Source organism: Lepisma saccharinum, chromosome 12, assembly GCF_977018435.1.
Source record: "Lepisma saccharinum chromosome 12, izLepSacc3.1, whole genome shotgun sequence".
NCBI lineage: Eukaryota > Metazoa > Arthropoda > Insecta > Zygentoma > Lepismatidae > Lepisma > Lepisma saccharinum.
In genome coordinates, this window is record NC_139240.1 from 69,176,724 (window position 1) to 69,199,249 (window position 22,526).

Consider the following 22,526-nt stretch of genomic DNA (forward strand, 5'->3'; position numbering starts at 1 on the left):
GCGAAATCAAATATCTATCGCTCGCTTGTACTATGCTTGCACGATATAATATTTCCTTTCTTCAAAATAGTTTAATTTAGTCACAATATTCGGATCATCTTTTCATCTCGTGTATTTGTAAACACGTGAAAGTTTACTGTCCGACCCCTTCGCTCTGAAACGTACATTTAGTATATATTCTGCAAGTTCATTATATTTTGTAGAGTATGACTAATGCAAGTCTCTTCAACCTGAAATTGTTAAATGAAGAGCTCGCTGTCCTTTTCTGAATTTCAAACTTATTGATTAACCGAAGTCGGGTCGGGTCGTGGTGAAGTCAAGTGAAATGAGCTGGCTCTCTTGCTTACTTTGTCGTCCGCTGTGTTGTCTGCACATTGAATATGCTTAATTGTGAAAGGAGTGTCCAAAAAGTGTCGAAAATGATAAACATGTGAAATAGTTCGGTTTATACTATAGCATATTAAGTCAAACAATTATGACAATTTACTTCGTTTGCGTACAGGAGCAACATTGATCTACTATTGTTACTTGTGTGGTAAGTTGCATTTTTTTTGGAAGTTACAACTTTGGTGTCGCACACTCACTTCTACAGATGATCCTTTTGAAGGAGTCTTTTTTTTTTCCCCCCCTTTCTTTTTCATTGTAGAATATGCCATGCAGTTACGTTTAAATTGAATGGAAACGTATTATATACCACGATTACTACACTATCACAGAACTTTGCATTTTTAATTGTACAAATTAAATATATGCATGTGTATTATTTTGTCAATATTATTACCAAAACTGTATTGTTTGAGGGTAACCCGTTTAAAATTCTACAAATAAATATATACGTACTTATCATACTTTATCATTTTTATATATCTAGGGTGTTTGGGAAAACACACACAAGTCACAAACTGATATTTCTCTTGCTTTCATCTGAGTCACACTAAATCAATCAAAGAAAATATAAGCATAAAATTTTATATTCGACATGTTTAAAGATTCGGTAACAGTTTAGTATATCGGAAACACATTAAAATCGGATATTTTGTGTTCCACATGGTTCGTACTTACCAATTGTGTATTGCGGAATTTTTCATATACAGAGTGATTTCTTTGATTCCTTTCCTCGCTTCCGTAACACACAATATGGCGGCCACATCTTGACTCATGTTGTGGGTATGCAGTGTTTCCAACCTTCTTCACCGAAAAATTCCTACTATCGTGTTTGTCACCGGTGGAAATTGTACATTATACATGGGTAGCTGACGGATAGCCCCACGAACCATTTCCAATAAGGTTAGATTAGGCAAGCATAGTAAAAAAGAAGGGGTTGGAAACACTGACAAGGGGTTACGTCATGAAACGTATGCTGCATCCGGTTTAGGTACGGGAGGCAAACTAAAACAATGGCAGTTGTGCGTCGGTGAGATATTTCTCTTGAAAAATACACAATTTCACGGTCAAATATATTCCCCAATGAAAGAAAGTACCTCGACGAATGTTGTAAACCTTAGACAAACTCATTTCCGTAAGTAGTTTCTTCTATGAAAATGAAGAAATGTGTTTCCGATATATGAAACTGTTACCAAAGATTCTATAAACAGTGATGATCGAACATGAATATTGTGTCTGCAATGTTTGCTATTAAAAGAATAAGCATATATGCCTTCTGTAAAATTGCATTTTTTGACCTTGCTTTTCTTGAAGAGCCTAGATATTTGTATATACAGGGTGTCTGACTTAAAAGTATAATATAACAAATAATTTTACAATTTATGATAATACTACATCCCAGCCTGATTGTTTAATGTATTTTATTGAAACATTTACCTTGATAACAAGTATTGCAGATGAACTAAATTATTTAGTAAATTTTGCTTAAATTTGAAACACTGCTCCAGAATTTTCCATGGCATGAACTGCAAAACGAGAGATTTCCTTTTTACTTATTGACCTGTTCATGTCTGTTGAAGACAAATCAGATGTGTGGACAGGAAGTATTTTAATGGTTTATTACCCATCCATTCAGGAAACTAGAGACCTTTTTTTCTGAAGGAGGGTGGGGGGAGAATTCTCAATTGCTCCCTTGTTGGTCATTCCAAGTTACCAACAGTGGTTGAGCCAATCGTTGGTCAAACGTAAGAGCAGTGCTCGAAAAATTTTCTTCAGAGCTAGGTGCCAGGAAACCACCTACTAGTAATTGTGGATACTATAAGAAGCTGAGCCAGCCCCTGTGGTGGAGTGGTTAGCACATTCTGCTACGACGCCAGGGGTCCCGGTTTCGAATCCCGGACTGGGCTTGGATGTTTGTACGTGTCCATTCATCAATTTCATCATTCATCACCATCTTTGCAAATTAGCCAAAAGTTGCACAAAAAGCAATGTAAAATAAAGCAAATCAATAAGTCTTTAAAATCGTATTCAAAAGATCGCTAAATTATGTGAGAAATCTGGAAATGGGGGGTTGGGGGACAAAGAGTAAAAAATTATTACTGATTCTATAGAATGTTCACAACGTTAATAAAAAAATAATTTGCTAACTTACGTTGTACTGCAATTTGAACTTAGAATCTTGAAAGTTTTGTACACTAAAACTTAAAAAATGGCAATATTACAGCAAAAGATCATAGTCGCCAAGCTGAAATTTTTAGTTGCTATGGCGACCAGGATTTTTCAAGCCCTTTGGGCCAATGTACTGAAAACTAAAATGTATATTAAGGCCGGATGCTGTCTCGCCGGCTTAAAAATCAAGCTACAAAGCATAGGTGCGAATAGCAAAATAGATGTAGACTTTTAAGGAAACAAGGGAATCTGTGTAAAATGTTTTTCTTTTTCCAAATCTCGACAGAGCATTGACATTATGATGTAAGTGGAAAAAATACATTAACAATGGAAATGGAATTGTATCGTTAAATAACAGGAAATAAACAGAAAACGCAAGGCCAACTTTACATATCATATGCAGCATGTAACTTTCCAATAATGTGTACAGTAGTTTGAACTTATTTTATTTGCTAGAATGTCGGAATTATATATTTAGGTGATGGAAGATCTAATTTGGTTTTACAGTTTTATAAGTAAGACGTAAGAGTAGTTCTGGATGCGATAAACCAGCATGGTCGAGTATTACAGAGTGTAAAATGTATCTTGAAGATAATATTTCTGTACAGCATCTTCATATTAGCAGTACACGCCAAGATTTTATTCAAGACTCAATACATTGTAATTACATTGTGCTTATGAGCATATATTTGCTTTGTGTGCATATATATAGGGGATGGACAAAAATATGGAAACACCTGCAGAAATGCACATTACCTTTATTAATATCGAGTAGGACCACCTTTGGCATGCAGAACTGCCTGCAGTCGACGTGGAATGGACAAATACAGGTCGCGTATGGTTGTCAAAGGGATGTTGTACCATTCTTCCTCCAAAGCAGCTGCAAGTTATTGTAGAGACGATGGTGGTGGGTAGCAGGCTCACACCTTGGTCTCCAAAACCGACCACAGGGGCTCAATAATATTGAGGTCTGGCGATTGTGGAGGCCATTGCAGATGTGACACTTCATCTTTGTGCTCATCAAACCAGTCCTGGATGATGTGAGCTGTATGTACAGGGGCTCTGTCATCTTGAAACACGGCATCACCATCTGGGAACAAAGTTTGCACCATGGGATGCAGCTGGTCGTTTAAAATGGTTACGTAGTCCCTGGCAGTGACATGTCCGGCAGAATACCAGGAGATGGCTGCCCAAATCATCACTGAACCACCGCCATGCTTCACTCTCGGTAACAGACAGTCTGTATCGTACGCTTGTGCTGGCGTTCTCCACACGTACACTCAGCCAGCAGTTGGAAACAATGTAAAGGATAACTCATCTGACCAGATTACAGTCTTCCCCTGCTCCATTGTCCAGTTTTCATGGGCATTGCACCACTGTCTCTGTGTAGCAGCATGGTCAACAGTCACGAGTGGTTTGGGAATTGCAGATCTGCCATGAATACCCTGCTTGTGGAGTTGTCTTCTGACTGTTTTGACGCTAACAAGGTTTGTAAGCACTGTATTCAGCTCAGCAGTGACTTTTGGAGCCGTGGTGATCTTCTGCTTGGTCACAATCCTACTCAATGTGCATCTGTCTCTGTCACGCAACACACACTTGCGTCCACGCTGGTACTCCGCTGATGCGTGTTTTTCTTGAAGTCTCGTAGGCAGTCATGATCTTCGACACTGTGCCTCTTGATACACCAAACATTTCCGCTTCTTTCGTCACGGAAGCTCCCACCATACGTGCACCCACAATTTGCCCTCTTTGAAACTCTGTCAGCTCAGACATGATTCACGATAACCTGCACGGACCGGTCGCTGAACTATAACTGGCCCATCTGTCAGGTTGGCCAGGGTGTATACCTCACAGGAATTACCAGTGACCACAGCGCCACCTACCATTCAGACACAAAAGCATGTTTTAAATGGCTACCTGTTTTATACCAGGTGTTTGCATATTTTTGTCCATCCCCTGTATGTACAAGGCTAAAGTAATGCCTTCAACGAAATTAATTAACATAAAATAAATATTTCCAAACAAGTGGCGTATGTGATGTTGGTGGCTATATACTCCCTAAGAGAGAGAGTGGATATTTTTGCATGGTTTAGGAATTAGTTTTAAATTTCCATTGTTTTTCTCTTGCAGAGATATGTTATAGTGAAGGAATGAATGTTGTGTTCTACTGTTTTCGTTAGGTTAGGCCTGTTAAGTTTTATACTCTTAGAGGCAGTGGCGCAGGAACGTTTTTCATTTGGGGGGGTACAAAATTCAGCCTCCCATATATATATATATATGTCCAATCAAGTGTAGCAATAATAATAATTACGATAATTATATTTAATTTAATTAATTAATTAAATATGTACATTAATTAATATTGCATTGTTATTATTACATAAATAGTTAAAAGATAGTAAAAGAATAGAGATATAACAGCAAGTATTCATTATCTAGCGTACGTGTAGTTAAGATCGTCAAGATTTGCACAAAATCAACTGCCCTGGTAAGGAATTTAATGTCAGATAGAAAAAGAATTGAATATTTATTGAATAACAAAAAAAGGAGTTAGATCCAATTAACGAAAAGTAAAGTTCCTGATTAATATTTTATGGATATTATCATTAGTAGTGTGCATAAATCTTTGGAATCCTTCAAAGCCGTATGAGCCAAATTCCTTGCCTTCCAATAAGTTCAGCGGAGAAAACCATCGAGTATACAGGGTGCAGCAGAAATAACTCCCGGATTTCATTCGTGAATAACAAAGCAACGATCAATGTTATACAAAATTTTATTTCACAGTTGGAAAGAACAAGTATTACCATTTTGTTTCCCATACGTACCGAGACAACTCCATAAACGCCACGCCCCTACTTTTTTTAGGAAGACGGCACGCAGTTAATGTAACGTCTGACCGTTATGTATGGATGTTACGCAACTTCTTGCAGCCGCAATCAAATGAACGTGGCAAATTGGCTGTGTGGTTCCAACAGGATGGTGCCACAGCACGCGTATCGATGAACGTGCTACGTGAAATGTTTCCAGGGCGTCTGATCTCACTTCGAAGTCACCTTCCATGGCCAACTCGTTCCCCCGAGCTCGCACCCTGCGACTTCTTTCTGTGGGAGTACCTGAAGGCTAAAGTTTACCAAGGAAGGCCGAGGACAGCCAATGATCTGAAAGATAGTACCAGACAGGAAAGAGCGACAATACCGACCAGACATGACTAGGAGGGTAATGCAGAACTTCAGGTCGAGACTTCAGAAATGCATACACTGTGCAGATCCGCATTTGGACGATATCATTTTAAAACTATGTCACACAAAATGGTGACTTGAGGCAATTTTGACAAAAAATGATTGGAACATTTTGTTCTTTGTAACTGTGCAATAAAATGGTAAACCTTGTTCTTTCCAACTGTGCAATAAAGTTTTGCATAACATATATCGTTGCTTTGTTATTCACAAATGAAATCCGGGAGATATTTCTGCCGCACCCTAACTTTTAATTGTTACGCTGTTCAAGCATGGTATCAGCATTGATGGAAATTGAGTATAACAAATGCTAAACAATTATATTTTGATAAATTACTTTCACTACTTGGTAAGTCTTTCGGGGGGAAGGGTTCCGGACCCCCACAAAAACGTCCTTGATACCTAGGTATAATGTGAAGCCATGAGAAATATTCTCTTTTAGAACAGCACACACGAATGTCCTGTTATTTAATGCAAAATATGCATAAATATTTTTATTTTTTTTGTTAGAAAAAAACAGATTTTAAAATCAGATAACAATTCTGAAACATATAAGGCTAAGCTCTGGACCTCATTCTGGGCTTATTTGGATTTCACGGAACGGAAAATCAGGAGTGAGGGGGATCTTGAGCCACCCCAACCAGCAATAATCATCTCCCACCCACTGGATATAGAAACTACATTATATAGAGTTCCACTTCAGTTCCGTTCATTCTAATTTTAAAAGTCCCATAGCTACGCATAAAAATATCTTTAAACAATTTATGGCAGATGTGTACCACATCCAATGCCTTTTAGAAGCCATGTATTTGGTTTTTTCTCAGACATCTATAGGGTGTTGTATTAAAAAAGAAAGAAATGAGTTCAGATGGTTCCCAATCAATTCGTAAGAAGTCTAGCTTTGAAATATTTGTGAAAAATTGGACAAATTATTTATTTGTAATATAATTAGCTGTACCTAATGACGTTCTTCAAGTACTGAAAGTAATATCATTCGGTACATTTACAAAACCGAAATCCTTCAGCTCTCAGAAGTAGCAAGGAAAGCCATACGCTCAAAAGTTTATTATTTCTTTTCAATTTTTGGTGGACAATGTGAAGAGCCGGCCAAGGTTTATTTTCGTATGTAGTGGTATGAAATGCAGATACATGCGTGTGTTTTAGGATGACATGTCAATTTATCATTTATGTGAAAAGGTAAACTTTAATGTAAGCAGAAGCATGTGCGCGTCACAGTTAAAGATTTTCGCATCTACAAAAAATCCAAAACACATTCCCACCTCGCCGGACTCCGTGGCGGAGGGGTTAGCATAGCGCGCTATGACGCCTGAGGTCCCAGGTTCGAATCCTGGCCTGCCCATGAGTGTTATTTTTGAGTGTCCATCAATTTTATCATATCATCATCACTCATCCTCATCGCGATTAGCCAAAAGTGGCAGAAATGCGAAGTAAAATAAACCAAATCAATCAATCAAATATTCCCATCTTTCTCCCAGAGACCTTGTCCAAAATCTACCAATAGAACCTGCAGTGAGTCTCATTTATCTCGTGCATTCATCTGACTAGTGTAATTTTCTTACAATTTGACTTTAGAATTTAACATAAAATGGCGTTGTGTTTGTGTTACATTCGATATCACAATTAGATTTTAAGCAATTAATGTCCAATTATAAGTATACCTAATACTTAGGTAAAAAATAGTCCCCCTCTGATAAAATCGCAAATTGCACCCTGTTTAAATGTCTAGGAAAGATTTCATTTAACCTAGGAATGATATTGCGATGCGATGAGTCGAGAATTGTCACAGCCTCATCTCGTCTCCTGTGTGGTGACTGGTGAGGTCCTTCTCGTTCTTGTTTGTGCTTATTTTTCTTTCGGTTTCCACTCCGAAGTTATGAAAACTTATTCCAAATTCACCTCATTCTCAGATAGGCTAATCGGCACTCTATTTTTTAAAAAATATATATCCTAATATATAGGTTTAAGTATAGTTTTCCCAACACCCTCTTACAAATTTATGTAAAATATGGGTGAGGTACAGGAGTGTATTGTATCCCCCCACCCAAGTTGGTCTGTCGTGTCTCGTCTCGTTCGTGTAAGTGTTCCGTTTCGGAAAATTCCATTATAAATATTCAAAAGAAAATGGGGTCAGTCATATACTCTTCTGATGAAGATTTGTATCTTATCTTCGAATTGACGCGACCACTGCTTTAGAAATGTGTACCCCCGTTACGCAAAGCAGCAATTGTCTGCAACGTAATTGTCTGAGAGTCAATCTGATTCCATCGTTCCACACACATTTTAAACAATTTTCATCTCCTTAAAGAGGTTTCCAAGAACTTAGGTCAATGAACTAACTAGTAGCAAGCACAATGTAGTATAATAAGTTTACAATTAAATGTTTTGAATTTCTGTGGTAAGGACTATAATGCTTAAAATTTATAAACAATAATACATTTTTTTATTGGGCGAATTGATAATAGGTAATTTTAACAGTAGCACCTTGCGTCTGCTGTCAAATTACCAAAGGGGGGTACAGGGGGTACAACTCGATTTACGGATTTAGGGGGGTACAGTACCCCCCTTCAAAAATTTGCGGGGGTACAATGTACCCCTGTACCCCCCCGTTCCTGCGCCACTGCTTAGAGGTTATATGAATTGTTGTTTTTTGGGTGTTGTAGTTTCATCCTTGTACTTAATATGAGTAACATTAAAGCTTAGCGTGTGGTGCCTCATGCACACAACTTTTCTCAGCGTGGAATTTGTTTTTAGCGTAAACATGTTTTAAATTAGTCTGCCTCTATGTCTTGGTTATAGCTTTTCGACATAGCTGATTTATTTTGCACATAATTAAAAATCATAATGACATAATGATTGGATATTTATTATATTTGATGATTCACCACATGTGAAAAGTACGGAATGCTCCGTCAATTGCTTGGATGCAGCTCAATAACTAATGCATATTTTTAATAACTTAATAACATACTGCTTTACTTATGAAAAATAACGTTGATGAAACTAGCAAATACAATTTGAGTGAATGAAGTGATTACAAGATGAATTTTACGTTTGGACGTTCATTCTCTAATGTTTCTTCCGAGTAACATCGGCCAGCTGATTGTCACGGTTTACAGGGTTGGGAAATTGAAGGCTCGAGCCTCCCTTGGATTAAAGATGGCCGTGATATATAGGTTTGTGTTGTGATCTATCTATATATAATTTTTGTGCAAAATTAAAATTTACACAACACTTTCTCTTTCATATGGTATCATTGTTTTCAAGGTAACTTCAAGTGGTCTCACGAAACACTTTCTAGTGTATTTCACAAGAATACCTGTAAGAATGTTCTTGTTTTGCTACAGCTAAACAGACAAACCATAAGCAATTCCTTACACAGAAATATCTTTCATTCATGGCAACTGACAAAAGACTGGTGGGTGACTACAAGTTACAAATAGCTTCTACTTCCATTAACAAAATATTATATTTCCAGTAAGTGCTGTGACTGAAATATTCAGAAAGAAATTTAGTAAAAATAACTGCTGCTGTAGAGATGAATTAGTTACTTATATGGAAGAAAATATAACAAGCGAGGTATGTAGTAAAATTTGAGGATGTAGCAAGAAAAGAAAAAAATATGGAACTAGAATTTTTTTCCTGATTCATGAAATATTGAGCGGGAGAGAATGCGAAGGGGACCCATACTGAGAACCTATAATAACATGAAATCAGTTAGGATTGTTAAAAATGTATACTTACTTTTACGTTATCCATTCTCTTCTACCTTGTGGGATGGTATTTGAGAGAACATTTATCAAGCAGATCATTTTTTAAATAAGAATTTCAGTGAAGAATGCGGGTTCGACCAGGACTTGAACCCAGGTCTCTGGTATAATGTGCCATTGTTCTACCAACTGAACTACCAAGGTGTACAAAATTAATATATTGTTAAGAATCATTTTAGGAAGACATTCAAATTTGCTCCAGCTTTCCATAATGTTTTCTCTCATTTGACCCTTTTGCTGACTCGACTAAAATGGTAGGTACGCAAAGCTCAGCAGAGGACAACTCACTGAAATTTTTGTACTATTCACTGACTGATTGGAATTGTAAGTCATGCAATATAATTTAACCATTATACACTTTTCAATACACAGAAATTCTTTTCATCCACCACCGCTGCTGCTGCTGTGGTGTCATCTTTTTCAATGCACTATAAAAATGTGATCTTGTCTTCCATGGACGTCTGCAGGATTTTTTCCAGGGAGGGCCAAGCAAGAAATTTCTTTTTACAGGTGGTGAAAAAAAGACACATTTCTCCCATAATAGTGTTGTACCCCTGTACCCTCAAAAAACTTCCTTCAATTTGAAGTTATGTTCATGCAAAAATTAACAAATTATCGTGGCTGAAATGAAAATATATATGTGTGAAAAATATATATAATTTTTGGTTGACTTTCATTTTCCAGCAGGGAGGTGTAGCCCCCCTATTCTGGACGTCCATGTTGTGTACATGGGAGACAGTTTGGAACTAAATTACATGAGTGTGATTGCTGGAAAACTTTTTTAAAAAATACAGATACAATATGGGTTGGCTACAAAATCCAGAGTATTGTATCATGATCTGACACAGATACAAGTCCAGACATGATTTTATGGAACTTAGTATGCTCATTAGGAAGATAAGCATAAATTTGTGCAAAATTCCTGGCTTTCAAATGTAATTAATCTTGAATTTGTATAGTTCAGCTCTTCATGAAAATTCCTGCAGTATGCTGAAATCGTGGCATCCCAGGTTCGATTCCTGTTGGAGGCATATTGTATAGCAGTTGGGACCTCACTTTCAAGTCCCGATTTTCCTATCTGAACCCAGGGACGTAGCTAGGTTGATCAGTTCGGGGGGGCCCAAAGCTTAAGATTTTTTTTTCTATCAAACCATTAAAAACTAGCAAACTATTAATATACCATATAGACCTACATAAGTATATGTACAGTATGTATATATATACGAGGGCGATTCAATAATTATTGTCCCCGGCATACTTAAAGTATATGAATTGCAATGAATGATGGGGATATTGTAGCCTAATGTCTTAGATGCCTATATGCAAAATTTCAGAACCGTAGGTGCTATAGTAAATTTGTTTTTCTCGTTTTATGTGTGAGAGGTGGCACTTAGTTTGAAAAATGGAGAAAACCGAACAACGAGCTGTCATCAAGTACCTCCAGAAAAAGGGGCTAAGCCCAAAGGAGATTCATGAGGACATGGTCAGTGTATTGGGTGATGGGGCTCCTACCTACCAGGTGGTAAAAAACTGGTGCCGCGATTTCCGTTGCGGCAGGGAAAGCTGTCAACAGGCCCCTGGTGCTGGTCCTCCAACAACAGCATCCACCCCAGAAAACATTGATGCTGTGCATCACATGATTATGGCTGACAGAAGAATCACGGTGCAACAGTTAGCAGACATCATGCACATCTCTGTAGGCTCAGTGGAAACCATTTTGCATGAACACTTGGGATTCAGAAAGGTATCAGCGCGATGGGTCCCCAAAATGTTATCCCGTGAACAACAGAAAGACAGAGTTCAATGTTCAAGGGCTGGTTTGGAGCTGATGGGGGCAGACCTGAAGCAGTTCTGTGATAGATTTGTGACAGTGGATGAGACATGGCTCCACCACTATGATCCCGAGTCCAAACGACAGAGTATGGAGTGGCGGCACAGCAATTCACCTCCCCCCCCCGCAAATTCAGGGTGCAAGCATCAGCACGCAAGGTTATGGCCACAATTTTTTGGGATGCGAAGGGTGTGCTCCTTATTGACTACCTGGTGGGACACACTGTTACTGGGGACTATTATGCAGCCCTAATCCCTAAGTTACGTGAAGCAATCAAGGAGAAACGGCGTGGGATGTTGCGGCGAAAAGTGCTGTTTCACCACGATAATGCTCCAGCACACAGAAGCCATGTTACTGGTGCCGCAATCCATGCTGCTGGTTTCCATGTGTTGGAACACCCTCTCTACTCACCCGACCTCGCCCCTAGTGACTTTCATTTGTTCCCGAAGTTGAAGGAGCACCTCAAGGGGACGCATTTTCCCTCAAATGCTGCTGTTGTGGACGCTGCGGAAGAATGGCTCACGGCTCAGCCACAGACATTCTTTGAAGCTGGCATAGTGGCTTTACAGCATAGGTGGAAGAAGTGCATTACTGTGAAGGGGGACTTTGTGGAAAAATAATACTGCTTATATGTCAGGGACAATAATTATTGAACCACCCTCGTATATATATATATATATATATATAAAATCTTGTTGGAAGAGAACATTATTTTCTCCTGTAGCCCCCCAAAAATTACGGATATAGACTTGCGAAATCCATGGCCATTATTCAGGAATCTAAATGCAGAATGAACTTATTAACTTAATGGCATCTAGACAGTCTTTAAAAATCCATGTATTTTCTCTTATGTCAGATTTTTGAGACACCAAGAACAATGTAATTAGTCCTTACTCCTTTTTTCCGTATGAATTTAAATACGGTGCAGGAACTCTTTTTTCGGTAAAATTTAAATACGGTCCAGGAACCTTGTCTTGCAGCTGAATTTAAACACTGTCCAAGAACCTTTTTTCCAGGATCAATTAACATTTGGCGCAGGAATATTTTCCGGATCAATTTAAATATGATCCAGTATCCTTTTTTTAGTGGAACAATACACTACTAGGACCGAATTTAAATTGTGCGAGAAGAAAGGTTCCGGTCCTGCAACGGAACCCAATAAAACCCATAGAAGTTATGGGTAGATGGACCTTTGACAACCCTGGTAGAGGCTAAATGAAGAAAAATCACAAAACATGCAGAATTTTGAAACGAATTATTTCTAGAGCATGTACTCTACTATATAAAGTTGACTACATACCTCGTTTCCTTCCTTAATTGAAATGTGACTTATTCTTCATCACATGTGAGATCAACCGCCCTGGGAGTCAAACCCGGTCTCCTGTGTGGTAGTCTGACACCAATTTAGAAAGTCAATGTGTTGGATATTTGGTCGATCAGTCGATCCTACTTAATTTTTTTCGAGAGGAAAACGAGCTGCCAGCTTCACACTCGAAATGTCACTTCGCCTACCCCCGTGGCGGAGTGGTTAGCACATCGTGCTACGATGCCAGGTGTGCCGGGTTCGAATTCCGGACTGAGCATGGGTGTTTGTTGTGTCCATTGATCAATTTAATCATATCATCACTCATCCCCATCTTCGCAATTAGCCAAATGTAGCAGAAGAGCAAAGTAAAATGAACCAAATCAATCGAAATTTCACTCGCAATGCATGAAAATGAGATCTCAAGCACTCCGTGATCCTACCGGAATCTCACGTTTACAGAAGCTAACTATGAAACTACTTCTAGGATCAAACTGTTCTTCGAACTAGTTGGCAGTCATCAATTGTCGACCAATCAACACAGTAGGGCAAAAAGAAGCAGATGTTTTTTGAAAATGAGAGGAAAGTTACCAAGGAAGGATATAAACTGGATACATTACAAAGGCTTATTATGGCCTTTCCTTTCATTGCAGGTTATGAGCACAAGGGTTGAGTGTGGGAACCTGAAGGAACCACGACATCTTTGTCATTCATCTCCCGCCAGAAAAGGGGCAAACAGTAGATTTCTTACTCTTGCAATTTGAAAAGCCTATGTCCATGCTGAACCATAAAGTAATTAACCCAGAAAGTCCTAGCTACCTGCAGTGCGTTTCGGCGCAGCCGATAACCAGAGCCAGACGAAGAGAAGATTTTGTATGAAGGGGTGACCTGGCATCTGGCTTAGGCCCCCTGGTGTGCATGAAGGGAAAGTGTGTTTTCAAATGGTCCCTGACTTCCCAGAAAGGGACGGCCCATAAAATCATTGCATTTCCTACCAATGCATCCGTTTGTATTCAACCAAAGTGTATGTCACCGTGGGATCCGAGCGCTTCGAGCTCTGTCGGTTGCGGGACTTCTTGAGTCTTTTGTCAACATGGTGCCAATCAGAGTTTCTTTCTGCCAAGGTCGTTGCACCTATGAATCGGCTCTTCAGCTTGAGTGGCAAAAGACATGTTGTACGGAGGAAAGTTGTACAGGAAAAATTACTTTCTTAAATACGATGAAACCTGTAAAACATGCACAGATATTTATTCGGGAGTGGTCCCTCTGACAAAACATCAATATTCTCAAAATTCTTCGAACGGACTGTGTAAAACATTGCAATACTGCAAAAGCTGAACCTGCTCTGCAACACAAGGAAAATGCCTCATTTAGCAATCAATGTGCCTTTGTTAAGTTGTTAAGTTCAGTATGGCACTACATTTTAAATAATGCTGATGGAATAAATCAATAAAGTTTGTTAAATGAGAACGACTCCTTACCACAAGAATATAATTATTCTTTACGGATATTCCCTATAACGGTTGGGGGTTCGACGTGCTGACCCCACGTCACCCCATTACTGGTTAAACATCTCCACACCTCTAGGTAGGATTGTGAGCAGTCGGGAGATAGGCCAAAGCCCTTCCAGGGCTGTCGAACCACGGGTTATTCTTTATAGATGCTTAAATATATGTGCAACCTCACATGTCTATCCAGTGACTTATTTCAAGGGTTGTACTTGACTCAACAAAATAAGCTTACTGTGTGAGGCAGATTCATACGAACAAAAAATACCCAAAATAATAACAATAATAATAATAATTTATTTCAAAATTACAAAAATGTATTTACTTGTTCTTGTTTAAATTTTCGATTCTTCGAAAAGTTTGTTAAGGAGTTGAGTTGAGTTGGTGTTTTTAAGTCCACTTTATGCACAGTAAGGCTAATCAAGACTGGACCTACCGTTTAAAGTAAGATCCGGACCACTGTGTACCTGCACACATGTATCGAACCCGAGACCCCTCGATTACAAGACAACAATGCTATCACTGCAATCAGGGAGGCATCGTTTGTTGAGGATTCTCAAAATCGGTCTTCACGATATCGAGAAAAATATGCGACTCGAGAAATCGTACAGTTTGTGAAGATAATTACTTTTAACACGTTGCGTGTTTTAGACTGTTTTAATAGTAGAATAGATATTTGATGCGAATAATACTACTTACTCGGAGATATGAGGCATCCGGCCACCATTATACTTATTTAGCTTGTATTTCGCTCTGATTCGGGACCAGTTGTAACTGTTTGCATATATGTGGTTTACCACTGAAACATTGTTTGGACGCAACGGCAACACTCAACGCCCAACCGCCTCCCCGATGGCGCAGTGGTAGTGCCGTCACCTTGTAATCAAGGGGTCCCGGGTTCGTAACCCGGTAGGGGCACATAGTGGTTCGGATCCCACCTTAAACTGTAGATCCAGTCCCGATTAGCCTTACTGTACATAAAGTGGACTTAAAACAACAAATCAATCCAATCAACGCCCAACCCTGCCTGTTGTTGACCTGCGACTGCTAGGGGTGGAAAGACCGCTGCCTCAAAATTTCGAGAAACAACGAAGTTCTAGGTTCCTACACTGACACCCACTATAGCTAGAACCAGGAAAACGAGAAAGAAATTAGGTTTTGGGTTCGTGCCACTCAAGAACAGTGTTTCTAACTGAAAGAAAAAAATACTGAAAAACTGTTTTGCAATATTTGTCATGAAAGTAAAATTTTCAGCAAATGTAGAACAGTTTGCCGGGGCCACGTGAACGTTTCGGGGGGCCAGTGCCCCCCGCCCCCCCCTAACGACGTCCCTGTCTGAACCTAAAGTGAACTTAAAAAACAGGCTTTCACTGTGCTCTTTTGTGAAGCCCAGTTTTTACCGTGTGCCCAGCATTGCCAACCTCCCAATCAGGAAAAGTGTGCTGATTAGACTCTTAAATTTCGCCAAATGCAACTAAATTGTGCTCAGATGACTTAGGTCTTAAGTTCATATTATGCATCTATTTTGGGGCAGTTGTGACCATGCGTAGTTTATGTGTTAAACAATATTGGTAATTTCCCCCATTAAATTAATTACAATGGTTTTACCAATAAAATTGGTTCAATCGCTTGAAAGAGTTTGAGAAAATTCGACGACTACAAAAGACGGCGGCTTGTTTTATCTGTGACCCCAACTTTCTAGCAATTTCCTTCAATAAAATGTTCCTCGTGAACTAAGCAAGGAAGATAGAGAAAAGATGAAAGGAAGATGGTGGACCAGATGTGGCTGGATGGGCATGCTACCTTTTGTTTGAAACAAATAAGATCTGCAATTTTTTAAATTTATTTTTTGAAAATTTATCTGTCTCCCAGGGGCGCATGTTTATAGATGGTGGGAACAGGCACACCTGGGAAATCTGTTGAAAATCATCTACGAACATCCCTTCAAGAATTTGTAATCAGATACGAATCGTACATAAAAACGTTTCGTTGTATTGATTGATTGAGTTGGTGTTTTAAGTCCACTTAAAGGCTAATCGGGACTGGACCTACAGCTTAAAGTGGTATCCGAACCAGTATGCGCCTTCACCGGGATTCGAACCCGGGACCCTTTGATTACAAGGCGCCATCGGGGAAGCCCTATATTTTGTTGTAATGTGTGCGTGTGTGCCATTATTAAAACTATAGCAAAACACAAATAACACTTGGAACATTATACGTTTAATAAACACTGTATAAAACAATAGAAAATCGCAAGAACACTTGTAACACGTACCCACTTTCAAAATACGACTGAACTGAGATCGCAAAGTTACTGAAATGGAATGGGGTTAAGAAAGAAATCCACAAGTTATGCTCAAAGCCATTTGTTTCAGTTGGCACTCTGGCGCCACTAGGTGTTAGGAAACTTAAGTTCCCTTTTAGCGTATCTTGTTACCAAAGCTACTCGAAATTTCCTAAAAACATGCCAAAAACGAGTGGATGCCTGAGGACAACATTTTCAACATTCTCCGTTACAATGAACTTGCTTATTTCGAATGTAATTGTAACTATAATTCTGAGAACTTGAAATCATTTCGAAGCTAGCGGCTTTCATAGCGAAGATATTGCACGGGATTTGACGGGAGTTGGCGTCCGGGCGGCCGTTAAGCGTGCCGCCGTCAAGGCGCCCAAGGCTGAACTGAGGACCCTGTATATAATATTTAACATTCTTCAACGCAGTGCACCCTTCACTACCTAGATCCACACGCATTATAATCAGTGGAATTTTTGTAATGTTTTCCATATATGTCTGTGATGTACCTCATATCATCTAATCATCTTCATCGTAGCAATTAGTCAAAAGTGGCACAAAAGCGACGCGAAAAAACCAAGTAAACACATATTTTACCTCTTTTGATAAATCGAAACGACGATAATGATAGATGATTGATGAGATAAAACACAATGACTGCCATCCCGTAACAAAACCTTCGGCGACAAGATCAGTTGTCAAACAATCAGCCAAGCGTGGCTAGCGAATCCATCAGTTTAGCCTACTGTGTGTGCCACTATAGATACAAGCATCATCACGTACAGCAAAAACGAAAGAAAAAAACAGTAAAATGCTTGACGAGATAGACGCACAGTGGAAGCAAAAGCATGGGTATCAGGTACCTGCCTCCGTTTTTCCTCTTTCGGCACAACGCCCACTACAGACAAGAAGCATCATCGTAAGCATGCTCCGTAAATTAAATTCCTCACATTTTTTTCACCCACGCTGCGAGATGTAGTGTTTTTATTACCGAATGCATGCACAAGGTATTTTGGTAATGTATCTCCTTTATTTTAATTCATCGCATCTAATTCCAGCTTCTATTTGTTTCCACTCATCCATCCTTCAAGAATTTGTAATCAGATACGAATCGTACATAAAGTCGCATTCCGTGCAAAGGTGGAAACACTTAAGTCCACTTAAAGGCTAATCGGGACTGGACCTACAGCTTAAAGTTTTTTCAACGTTCACGAGTTCCGAGACTCGGCTCAACTGCACGGTAGCCGCTATGTTCCAAGTCAATGAACTCTTTCGGCAATACACAGCAACACTGGAAGGGAGGAAGCAGCGAGAAAGGAGCCTTGTCCCGCGGCTTCTGCGAGAGAACGAACTGCGCATGACCGTTGGGTAGAGACATAGGTTCTGGAATCTCATCTCCCATGTATTTTGTCCTATACCCTCCTCGCGCTTCTGCTCCCGCACGAAGCTTTCACAATGGCACGAGCTGTCCTGTGGGGGTTCAACTGAGGGCCTGTATCAGGGCGGCCGATTCGCGGTTTCTTCTTCTCAGCAAGAGAGTTCGCCGTGTTCCGGGCACAAATACATGACTTATTGTGTAGAATTTTTAGCGAAATAATGTGAAAATTTAAAGACATTGTTCATTGTTCATTCTCGAGGTGATTATCGTATATTACTGGGGGTTCACTGATCCTGTGCGCTATAGGGCCAACCGCGCCTGATGGTGATATATTTTACCATTATCCCAAACACAGGGTGCTAGGTGCCAACAAAGTTCAAATTGTACTACGTTTAGCACAATTATGCTAGGGTTGGCATCACTGCGTGAGGCCGGACTCGCTGTGTCCATTTCGGGCGAAAGTGCCCCTGAAATTATGCATGAATCACATGGAATGTTATGGGACCAGCTGAGACCCTCGGAGAAGTGGCTCGACATGCCTCTGGCAGGGATGGAAATTTGTAGAAATTATCGTAAGGCCTAGATTTTCAGTTTTCTTGTATTAAGGCGTCATCTAATGAAATTATAAGTAATAAAATAATCCGTAATAGCCAAATATATTAGGGTAGGTCCGCGGGCCTCTTATGAGGCTTCGCCACTGTGGATGGAGTGACGTCATTATATCGGCCAATGGATACGCTTTTGCATATTGTGGTAAACCTTTCTCAGTACATCTTACTACAAGATTGTCCATGAATGCAACTTGATATAAAATTATAATGTATTTCTGTTACTGAATGAGTTAATGTAGTTATATAAAATTGTATTTAAAAGCGTCTTTCAACTTTGTGTGTAAAATTTATATTAAAAATGTATCTTATGTATTTATAATGTATGCTGGGCATAAACAGCCTCCTGTAAAGCTGTAAGTCCAATAAAGTTTTGTTGAGTTGAATGCAACTTGAAATTGATCCTAAAAATCTCTCTTTTAACCGCGCACTTTCAAGTAAAAATGGATGCATTGCAGAAAATGTTTGTAAGCTTAAGGATGAGGAAGCATACAAAGAAAAAACACGGGCTTGGTAAAGGTATTGTGGTAGTATATATTTCTAACACTTACTTACTTACGCATTTATGTCAGGGCCGAGTTCGTTTTTCTCTTTCATTTCGAGACTGAGTGATCGCAATTTAAAAACTCTTCTTTGAGGAGAGGGAAGCTTTTCTGTGGCTTTTATTTTTGGTTGAGAAATTTTCAGCCCTCCCAATTCCATTTTCTCAAACAAATGATGCCACGTTAGTACACATTGTTTGCTGTTCTTCAGCGCTGAATAAAATGTAAAACATTCTCTTTACAACTTGCACCATAGAATAGACTATGAATGGAGGCGCATGGCACAGTTGTCCGGATCCCACTTTAAACTGTAGGTCCAGTCCCGATTAGCCTTTCTGTGCATAAAGTGGACTTGACAATTCAAATAGAGTTTCGGCGACATAGTACCAACCTGTACCAATGCTTCAACACTGTAGCAATTACGTTTTATTCAGAATATTGATCAATAGTAATATTTTAAAGTATTTTTCAAAGTTCTTCCTAATTGTTCGTGTTACCACAGCTATTGCATATGGAATTTGAAGTGGTCGAAATACCGCCGTTTTTGGGAGAGAAGAAACTATTTTTTCCACGGTTCTTTTGGTTGGGCTTTTTTCGGCAGTTTTGTATTGTCATTTGTAGGTCTTTTACACTTTGTTATCTGAGTTATTGGCAACAGCTTGGTATTTCATACACTTAAATTGACGATAAAATTATAAGTTATATGGCGAATTTCCCAGCATGTGGCGAGAATTTCGCCACTTTTTCTCATTTTAGTATTTTTAATATTACGTCATAAGTATAAGTAACAGTGTTTGTTATATTCCTCATAATCCATAATGACTACTTTTTGTATCGTATAAATTTTGTCCTTCTCCCCAATTCGTTTAGAAGAAATAAAAATGAAAAGCATTTTGGTGGCTATTTACAATTAAAATACTTTTTAAAAAACTAGGACCAGTTATTTCTCTTTTGGGGAAACCCAAATTTAGCGTCACGGGCCTCCACGATGGTGTAGTAGCTACTGTTAATGTCGTCGCCTTGTAATTGTGGGGTCCGGGATTCGAAACTCGATCCGGTGGAGGCACATTTTTTTTTTATTACGTCTTGTTTATCATGGCGAAGTTGTAGCCTTTTCTACCACTTAACTATGTTTACAGCGAAATTCTAGTATATGAAAAATATAAAATTACAGAAGGAAAAGAAAAAAATACATACGCTTGTACGTCCGCAGAATTTTTTCCAGGGAGGGGCAAGGAAGGTATATTTTTCCAGGGGGGCAAACAAATCACATTCCCCCCCCCAAAAGAGTGTAGTTCCCTAAAAAAATTGCTTAAATTTGAATTTATGGTGTTAATGCAATAATTAACACACATTATTGTGGCTAAAATGAAGTTATATGTATGAAATACATAATTTTTGGTTGGCTTTCATTTTCCAGGGGGGGCACGCCCCCCCCCTTCCGGACACCCATGTACATACGGGAATAAAAGTCTAACCTATACTCACGGGCATACAACAAAACACACACACATATATACGCTCACATGTTCATGACAGTAATTTGGAATTTCAAGTATTAAGTTGAATAAGGGGTTTCAATGTTTTTCTGTACTTAACTGTTTTCAATGCACAGTGGTTCGAACGAACCCGGTGGAGGCACATAGTGGTTCTGATCCCACTTAAACTGTAGGTCCAGTCCCGATTAGCTTTACTGTGTATAAAGTGGACTTAAAACACCAACTCAATCAATCACAGTGGTTCGAACCCGGTGGAGGCACATAGCGGTTTTGATCCCACTTTGAACTGTAGGTCCAGTCCCGATTAGCCTATCTGTGCATAAAGTGGACTTAAAGCGAAAGTCAGACTCTGTTAATGGGTTCGATTAACCGATGAAATAGACAGCCCTAATAGAAATAGAAAATGCCTGGTTTTCCTTCTCTGTTACATCGGAGTGGTCAGGAGATGAGCTACCCCTAAGACGTCAGACGTCTTCCCCTATCTCCCTCCCGCCTCCCCCATTGATGGCTTAACTTCTTGGAAAGCTGCTGCAATACGTAGTACCACATGACGAAAGTCGAGAAGTAACAACGCGCGCACACGCCCACTGCTTCCCACGCCGACCCAGACCATATGTAATATTTTGTTGTGATAACAGTTCACCATCCTTAGTACGTGTGTTTCTGTACGTAAGTAATAAACAATTATGTATGTTCAGTGCATGTTAACCACTGATCTGTTGTGTGTATTCTCCCTTTAAGTAGGAACATAGCCGGAGAACTTCCGACCACAGATCACCCACTCCGAGAATCGAACCCGAGTGTCCCGCGTGGCAGTCAGATGCCCTGTCGAGAGTACGTAGGGGTAATAGCGGCCGGTGCGTGGTGATGATCACAACACCTCCAAGAAAATGTCCGAGTTCGAGAATGTGTGGGGCTCAACCTCCATATCCCCCTACGTATTCCTTCATGTAACGGTGCAGTGTGCACGTTATGTATGCTGAATAAGTAACTACATATTTGGAATTATATGTATATGTTTTCCATATTAATTTACTTTGGAACAAGGACATAATCGACCACACTCCTACTAAGAAGAGGGGCGTGTATCAACTCCACGTGCAGCATAAACAATATTGGCAGAAATAAGAAAGTTAATTTATAGCAGTGTTCTCAGCCTGTCATGATGTAGGTTAAAGGAGGGGAAGTTCGCCACCAAAATGCTTTTCATTTTGTTTGTTCTAAACGAATTGGGGGATAAGGACAAAATTTATACGATACAAAAAGTAGTCATTGTGGATTATGAGGAATATAACATAAATACTGTGTTACTTATACTTATGACGTAATATTAAAAATACTAAAATGAGAAAAAGTGGCGAAATTCCCGCCACATCCTGGGAAATTCGCCATTTAACTTATTTATAATTTTATCGTCAGTTTAAGTGTATGAAATACCAAGTTGTTGCTAATAACTCAGACAACAAAGTGTAAAAAGACCTACAAATGACAATACAAAACTGCTTAAAAAGATACAATGCAAACATGTTTAAGAAACATAGGCGTAAATGTTCATATGCTTTGTGAACAATTTGTGTGTGAAAGATCGCTTGTAAGAAGGGAAATTCGACACATTTTCTGTTACTCTGGCGAATTTACCAGCAAATGCATAGTCGAAAGAAAACAACTTATGTTTACTTGTACATGCTCGCTTTCCAAAGCAAATCTTTTCACGACATTCTTAAGGTTTGAGGTTACGATATCAATAATTAAAGGGAAGAATAATAATTCTTATCTGCCATGAAATTACAATTTCCAACGTAGTATTGAAATTAGGCACCTTTCTTTGTATTCTGTGTAGACGCAACTGCGCATTCTAAACTGTACTGCTTGCTTGCTAGTTCGCTCACCACACTGTAGTTTTCAGTGGAAACAAGTCACATGTTATTTGCTTTTTTACAGGCATCAGCGATTGTTTCCAACCTATATTTCTATCTACGATTACAAA

General features: G+C 39.2%; 1 protein-coding gene across 1 annotated transcript in view; it reads left to right on the forward strand.

Moving 5' to 3' along the window:
• Positions 1-206: 206 nt before the first annotated feature.
• The window catches only part of unc-104 (kinesin family member unc-104), a 192,674-nt gene continuing 170,354 nt past the window's right edge, over positions 207-22,526 (forward strand). The window contains exon 1 of the mRNA XM_083132594.1: positions 207-535. The gene's annotated coding sequence lies outside the window, so the exon portion shown is untranslated. The remainder of the gene's footprint in view (positions 536-22,526) is intronic.